Here is a 7410-nt window from a genome sequence, read left to right on the forward strand (position 1 = left end):
GGGCACGGGAAGGGTGGCCGTCCCACGCCCCCTGCTTCCCCTCCCCCGAGGCGCCCCCCTCCCCGCCCGCCTTCCCCTCTCCCAAACAACCCCAGCTTGGACTTTCACTTTCGGGCTCCTCCCGGATCCCTCCTGCATCTCCGCCCCCGGCTCTCCTCGCGTCCCGTCCCGTCCCGTCGCGTCTCACCTCCCCTCCGCTCTGCAGACTCCGCCGCGCTCCGGGAGCAGCGCGCATCCGACAGGCTCCCCTTGCGACGGTGCGGACGCGGCCCCGCCAACGCCTCAACCGCGAGCAGCACGTCGGCTTTCCATCGCGACGCGGAGCCACGAGTCGAATCTGGAGTCGGAGAAGGCGGAGATCGGACGCAAAGCGAAGCAAACCAGCGGCAAAGTGAGACCTGTCCTCCTGCGCCCTTTCCTCTTCCTCCAAAACCGCCCCGTCGAGGCGAAAAACCCTGCACCTTTTCTTCCTCTGAAGCGCCGTCCATTCCGCTTCCCTCCCTCGAGTTTCCACATCCTCATCACCCTGTCCTAGGACACCTTCTGCTTCCTCCTCCCGTTCTTAGCTCCCTTCTGCGTCCATTGCCCACAACTGCTCTTGATTCACAGACCTCCCTTCTGAGGCAAGGCTGCAAAGCTCTCCTGGTGCCTCTGCCGCCCACCAATGCTGCCTCCTTTCCTAAACCTTCCCTTGGGAACTATCCCTCCTGCATAGACATCTCCCCTGCTCCTTTCCCTGATTTAGTCCTGGCAGGATCCCCTTCTGTAGTTCCTCTCCCTGGTTCCTCCTCCTCTACCCCAGCTGCAGCTTTGTCATGGACCTCATGGAAGGAGAAATAGACAGCCTGGCCAACACCACAGCTGGCACCACCCCACTCAACATTGAGCTCCTGTGCCCCGTGAACACGGATTTCACCCAGTGGTTCCTGCCGACGATTTACCTGGTGGTCTCTCTGCTAGGGGTTGTGGGCAACGGGCTGGGCTTGTGGAACCTGTGCGCCAGCTCTCGGAAGGGCAGCTGGAGCGCCCTCAGCGTCCTGGTGTGCAACCTTGGGGTGGCGGACTTGCTGTACGTGGTCACACTCCCTTTCCTGGTCTCCTACTACCTCCTGGGCCGCGTGTGGCTCTTTGGCCAAGGCTGGTGCCGGGTGACGCGCCTGCTGTTCCACCTGAACCTTTACGCCAGCATTGGCTTCCTGACCTGCATCAGTGTGCATCGTTACCTGGGCATCGTGTACCCGCTGAGGATGCTGGGCAGGTGCCAGACCCTCGGGCCTACCGTCTCGCTCAGCGCCGTGGTCTGGGCCTGGGTCCTCATCCAGCTCTCTCCCGACTTCATCTTCAGCAAGACGGACCGTGTGGGCGTCAAGTGCCATGACACGACGGAGCATGAGAACCTGGGGACCTACCTGCCGTACATCCTGACCATCACGGTGACCGGCTTCGTCATCCCTTTCCTCATCATCACGGGATGCTACTGCCACGTGGTCCTGGTCCTGCAGAGGAACCGGAACGTGGACCCCATCCTCAGGCGCAGGAGCATCAAACTGGTGGTGCTGGTGATGGTGCTCTTCTCCGTTTGCTTCCTCCCCTACCACATCTTCAGGAACCTCAACTTGCTGTCGCGGAGGTGGCAGCTCCAGGGGTCCTGCACTCAGACCTTGAGGAACATCTACATCGCATATCAAGTGACACGAGGCTTGGCCAGCCTCAACAGTGCTGTGAATCCTCTCTTGTACCTGATGGCTAGCGAGGACCTGGTGACCCGGTCAAGGGCTTTTGGCCGAAGGATGAGAAAGGCGCTGGGGTATCTTTGGCAAAGTCAAAACCAGCAGTGCTTGGACCAAAATAAGCAAAGCATTATGCTCAATGAAGAATGTGAGGAGGTGTCTAATTATCTCTGAACTGACTTTAGAAGAAGAAAAGCATACCCTAAATGCTTATGTGGGCTTCTTTGCAATATCCATTTCTCTCTGGGCAGAGACTACGGTAGTTTTTAAAAGAACTAAACGTGATATGTCATGGAGGCACCATTGCATGTGATTTAAGCACATATTTCTTTTATGCCCTTGTTTTCTCCAGTGAAACAGATCTAGAAAACCTTGCAACTGCTTCTTGGAATGGCTATGTTCAGAGGCAATAGTGGAGTGAATGTGGTGTTTGTCCTTTACCGGAAAGGAAGGGTTTATCAGAAACTGTCCGATGCACAGCCAAGATTTATAGCACTGCACCTTGAGCATTCTGCACCTGTACAGTTATTCATTTACTCAATTTGATAGTCCTGCACCTGTTTACTCAGTATATGTCTAATTGCCATGACTGGAGGCCTGTGCATTTGAAGACAATAGGATTTAAGCAACCTGACTTAACACGAAGGATTGCAAGCCTTATGTATATCCACATTTGTGGTACCACTTGGTGGGGAGCATAAGCAGGAAATTTATCCAGATGCCTGTATTAGATGCACTTTTCAATTATCTGTGAAAATTTCCATTTCTCTTTACTGGAGAAAGCATGCCAATGCTATTGCAGTCATTGTAGATCCAGGATTTTCAACAATTCATTGACGCTTTCCCCCTCACATTTTTGACCACAAATTATTAATACAAACATTTGGGAAGAAATGGGCTATGCAAAATGTTTGAGGGCTAGAAACTTGTGGTTTTGTTTCTGGAGGGCCTGTGTTATAGTGTTTACATTGAATCAGACAACATTCTCTAAAGTATGGTATATCCTGAAGTGACTACACCAGTTAGTCTGCAACCTTATGCACTCTTACCTAGGAAGTTCTTCTGAGCTCAGTGAGACACGTACGGCTTACAATATCACTGCTTAATGTGTGCAAATGACCTTACGGCACATTATGATGATTACAAATATAGCTGTACTGGAGTTATTTACTCATTTGTACCAATTCCTTTGGTGTCTATTTCAATATTTTGAAATGAGGAATTAAATATTTTTTTTGAAATGGTTCTGAGCACATTGAAGAGGTTGCATTTGCTTGAGTTTAAGGTAGCTTGTGGTTGTTTGAAAGATTGGCTGTCGGTCCATGTAGAAAGGATTGAACCAGGAGCCTCTCCAACAAAAGTCAATGAGCTCTTGAGCTAAGTCACCACATCTAATGTGACATGAGTCTCTGTTGCACCAAGCAAACCTCTCATTATCCAAACACAGAGATGGGGAATCTGTGATCCTACAAAAGTTGTTGGACTCCAGGACCCATCAGCCCCAGCTAGCATGCCCAGTGGAAGTTGTACTGCACTTCAACAACATCTGTACTTCCCCACCCCCTGGTCCTCAACAAACCACCCCCCATCAGAACATCATATGCTGTATTTGCCAATTAGATAAAGGTTGTAAAACAATGTGTGCATTATGCAGTGAAGTTAACAGTTGAATTCAAGGGTCTGGTAGATTTTGCTTTATCACAAATATTTATCTCTTAGAAAATGCCCACTTGTCTTATATCTTCCAGAATCAGTTTTTGAAACACACAGCTTCATCCGCATTTGTCAGACTCCCACATTTGTATTCTGTCTTTTGAGGAGTGTGCATAGTGGTGGGCATAGAGGCAAAGGATGTTGTCTTATACTGAATCAGACCATGGGTTTATCTAGTTCAGTATTGGCTACATTGACTGGTAACAGCTTCCTGGGGTTTCGTAGAGGGTCTCTCGCAGTCCTGCCTGGAGATGCCAGGGATTGTATCTGAGACCTATGTGCAAAGGCAGGATCCTTCACTGAGCTATGGTCTATAGAAACATGGGCCTTCACTCAACTATGGTTTACCACAGAGCTACAGCATCCTTGGAGCTATCCCGTGAGGAAGGTTGGAGGAGGGAGAGATGGAAAGAGAGAAAAAGGCCCAAGGTCAATCAGTGAGTGCAATAATTTCAAAATGGATAAAGTAATAATTTGTGTTGATGCTGCTAGAAGAAGGTATAAGTCATTGAACTGCATCCAAATCTTCACTGGGCAGAATGGAAAGGTCACCTTGTTTCTCAGCTATTTTGGGAGAGCAAGATAGTAGAACAATGCGTGTAGTCACTTTAGGCAGCCAGGGGTCTAATCACAAAACAGTTAGCAGTTCATACACGCTAATCCGCAGGAGATCACACATTGGTGTACTTAATATTTTTATCCAACCCGTTTTATTTGGTATGCAACAAATTTAAGCATTTTGTTTCTGGATATGAAATCTGAAAGCATTGTACAGGTTTCTGGCTTATAATAGCCAAGCATCAGATCAGAATGGTTATCTTGGGAGGAGTACCTTGCAATCATATTGTTTCTCTATACAATTCCATATGACATTTTGGGGGCTTCTTGGTTTCATGAAAATAAACATTATCAGAGCAAAATACATATGATATTGCACGTCCAATCCATGATAATCTTTGTACATCTCCTTGTTGGTTTGTAAAAATGGAATAAGGAGGTTTTTATTGTCTTAGGAGGACTGGAATAGCTCAGTCGGTAGAGCATGAGACTCTTAATCTTAAGGTTTGTGGGTTTGAGCCCCACATTGGATGAAAGATTCCTGCATTGCAGGGGTTCCTTCCAATATGTGGCTCCTTCCAACTCTATGACTCTGTGTTTCTATGACTGAGATTGGATCTCTTGTCACACTGTAAAGTCTCTATCCTGTTTTACAGGAGCTGAGGTCTTAACAGTGTAGATTGCTTCAGTAAAAAGCAGCAGTGCACTGATAAATCTAAACGCAAACTACACTTTACATGGGAGGTCTGTGGTTGGATCGTTCATTCATTCATTCACTTAATGTACCACCCTTAATCCAAGGATCACAGGGCAGTTTACAGTACACTAGGTCCTAGGATACTGGGCTGGATCCTGACTGAGGCTGCAATTCTTTAAGGATGGGCCATAGCTCAGTGGCAGAGCATCTGCTTTGCATGCAGAAGGTCCCAGGTTCAATCCCCAGCATCTCCAGGTAGAGATGGGAGAGACTCCTTGTCTGAAACCCTGGAAAGCCACTGCAGGTCAGTGTAGGCAGTATTGAGCTTGATGGACATATGGTGTGAGTTGATGTGCTGCCACTGAGCTGTGATCTTTCCCTCTCTGTTCATCAATTTCAACAGAACCTAAATTGAACCAGCTTAATCAAGATCTAACCCTTTGCATTTTTGTATGGAATGCAGTTAATGGTGGTCAACCCTATCCCCACCATGCCATTTTGCTGGCCAAAACCCACCCACTCCAACTGCTATTTGACCTGCAAAAGGCAGCAGTGGCCAGGATACAAATCCAGAGATCTCCTGCATAAGGTATCACTTGGCTCTTATGTTATTTGGAGTTTGGAAGTGGAAATGCACAGGACAGAAAAACACACATAATCAGATCTGATAAATCAGTGGTGGTGCCAGTTTAGCAAGGGAGTAGATAAACTAAAGGGACGCGGGTGGCGCTGTGGGTTAAACCACAGAGCCTCGGACTTGCCGATCAGAAGGTCAGCGGTTCGAATCCCCACCACGGGGTGAGCTCCTGTTGCTCGGTCCCTGCTCCTGCCAACCTAGCAGTTCGAAAGTACGTCAAAGTGCAAGTAGATAAATAGGTACCGCTCCGGTGGGAAGGTAAACAGTGTTTCCGTGCGCTGCTCTGGTTCACCAGAAGTGGCTTAATCATGCTGGCCACATGACCCGGAAGCTGTACGCCGGCTCCCTCGGCCAGTAAAGCAAGATGAGCGCCGCAACCCCAGAGTCGGCCACGACTGGACCTAATGGTCAGGGGTCCCTTTATCTTTACCTAGATAAATTAAATCCAGCCCCACAGCTTTCCCTTTCACTCAGTTGATCAAAATAACTATCTCCAGGTTTTTTTAGCAGCTAGATCAGAACCACACACGTAGCTAGTTGCTGTGAAACTGGACATAGGCTTTACGTAGGTGCCTTTTTTTGGTAAAAGATGATGTTATGGAATTCACAGTCCTTGTCCAACTAATGTCACTTGTGACAAACACAAGAATTTCAGGTAAAACTTACTGACTGGATAATTATTGCAGGGTGACATATGATGATGGCTTCGGGGTGGGGTGGAAACAAGACATTCTAGGTAGATTTTAAAGGGTTTTTGCTGCTGTTGTTGAAACGCCATTGCATTTTTGCTAAGAGCTAGTATTTAATTCAAAAATAAAATTATCTGCAACTGTAGAAGTGGCTTGGGCATTTCTAGCTGAGCGCAGCCAGTTGAGCATGGTCACTGCTTGTAATATCTAAAGAGGAACTTGCTTAGGCTAATGAAAATATGGGCATGGAAACAGAATTCCACACATACAGTATATCCTTATTCAGATGAGGAACCACATGAGCAAACAGAAGCTACCACAACTGTATATGAGTAGTCTTGGGGTCCTTCCCGATGGCCTTTTTATTGTGCCTTCATGATGATTTGTGCTCATGACGGTAATGGGGCAGTTATATGTGATCCCACTTTTAATACTGTTTGTGTCTGCAAAACTTTCTGAGCAGACCTATTGCTTTGTTCCCAAAGAGTTCATACCCCATAGCATCCTGCTGAAACCGTGTAGCTTTTGATGCCACAAATGTCCTGGGTTTTGGTTGGGTTGTTTGCTTGTTTTTTGGCCTTGTTATAGTACAAGAGTGCCCCTCTCAATGGCAATAATGTGGTAGCATTGGGGAAGCACGGCAGAGCAATGTTTAAAGTGTATGATTCTGTATGGTCCAGAATTGATCCACCACTAATGCAGTATAGTTATCTCAAATACATGTAGCCAAATGCACCCACAAGAAAACCACACCGGTAGACTACAGGAACCCTTCATCAGAAGATTGGAGATAGGTATTGCTCAATGGCATGAAAGGGTCAGATTTTGAATGCCCTGCTTCTCTGCCTGAATTGCTAAATTGGCAGCACAAAATTACACGTGTTTTTCTATCCTGTACATTTCCCCTTAGCCAGTTTCCCTTTGAATGTGAGGTGGTGGTGACAGGACAACTCTTTACCCGTAAATGTATATGACCAACAAAATTTAGGCGTGGAAGCCATGGCTCAGTAATAGAGAACATGCCATGCACACAGACGGTTTGAAGTTCAACCTTTGGCTGATTAAAAAGGAGGGTCAAGTAGCCACTGATGGGAAGGAGACCCTGGAGAGCTGCTGCCAGTCAGAGTAAGAGCTAGGCAAACAGTCCTAAGACTGATATGGTATACAGCAGGTTGCTATATTGAACACAAATAATTCAGGTTAAGAACAGTTTCAGGTTAAGAACGGACCTCCGGAATGAATTAAGTTCTTAACCCGAGGTACCACTGTATTGCATCTTCATTAGCAGGGGGAGGGGGGATTTTCAACAAGCTACACCTGCTGACATTTCACCTTCTACGCAACTATTAAAGGTGTAGGAGGCTTGTCTTCATTTGTACCTGGCCA

At 47.3% G+C, this 7410-nt stretch overlaps 1 pseudogene across 1 annotated transcript; it reads left to right on the forward strand.

Moving 5' to 3' along the window:
• Positions 1-208: 208 nt before the first annotated feature.
• LOC308587714 (P2Y purinoceptor 1 pseudogene) lies at positions 209-2990 on the forward strand (annotated as a pseudogene). Its single transcript has one exon. The product of its transcript is annotated as a P2Y purinoceptor 1 pseudogene (transcript).
• The last annotated feature ends 4420 nt before the right edge of the window (positions 2991-7410 follow it).

This window comes from Podarcis bocagei, assembly GCF_964188305.1.
Source record: "Podarcis bocagei genome assembly, chromosome: 5".
In the NCBI taxonomy this organism is placed as follows: Eukaryota; Metazoa; Chordata; class Lepidosauria; order Squamata; family Lacertidae; genus Podarcis; species Podarcis bocagei.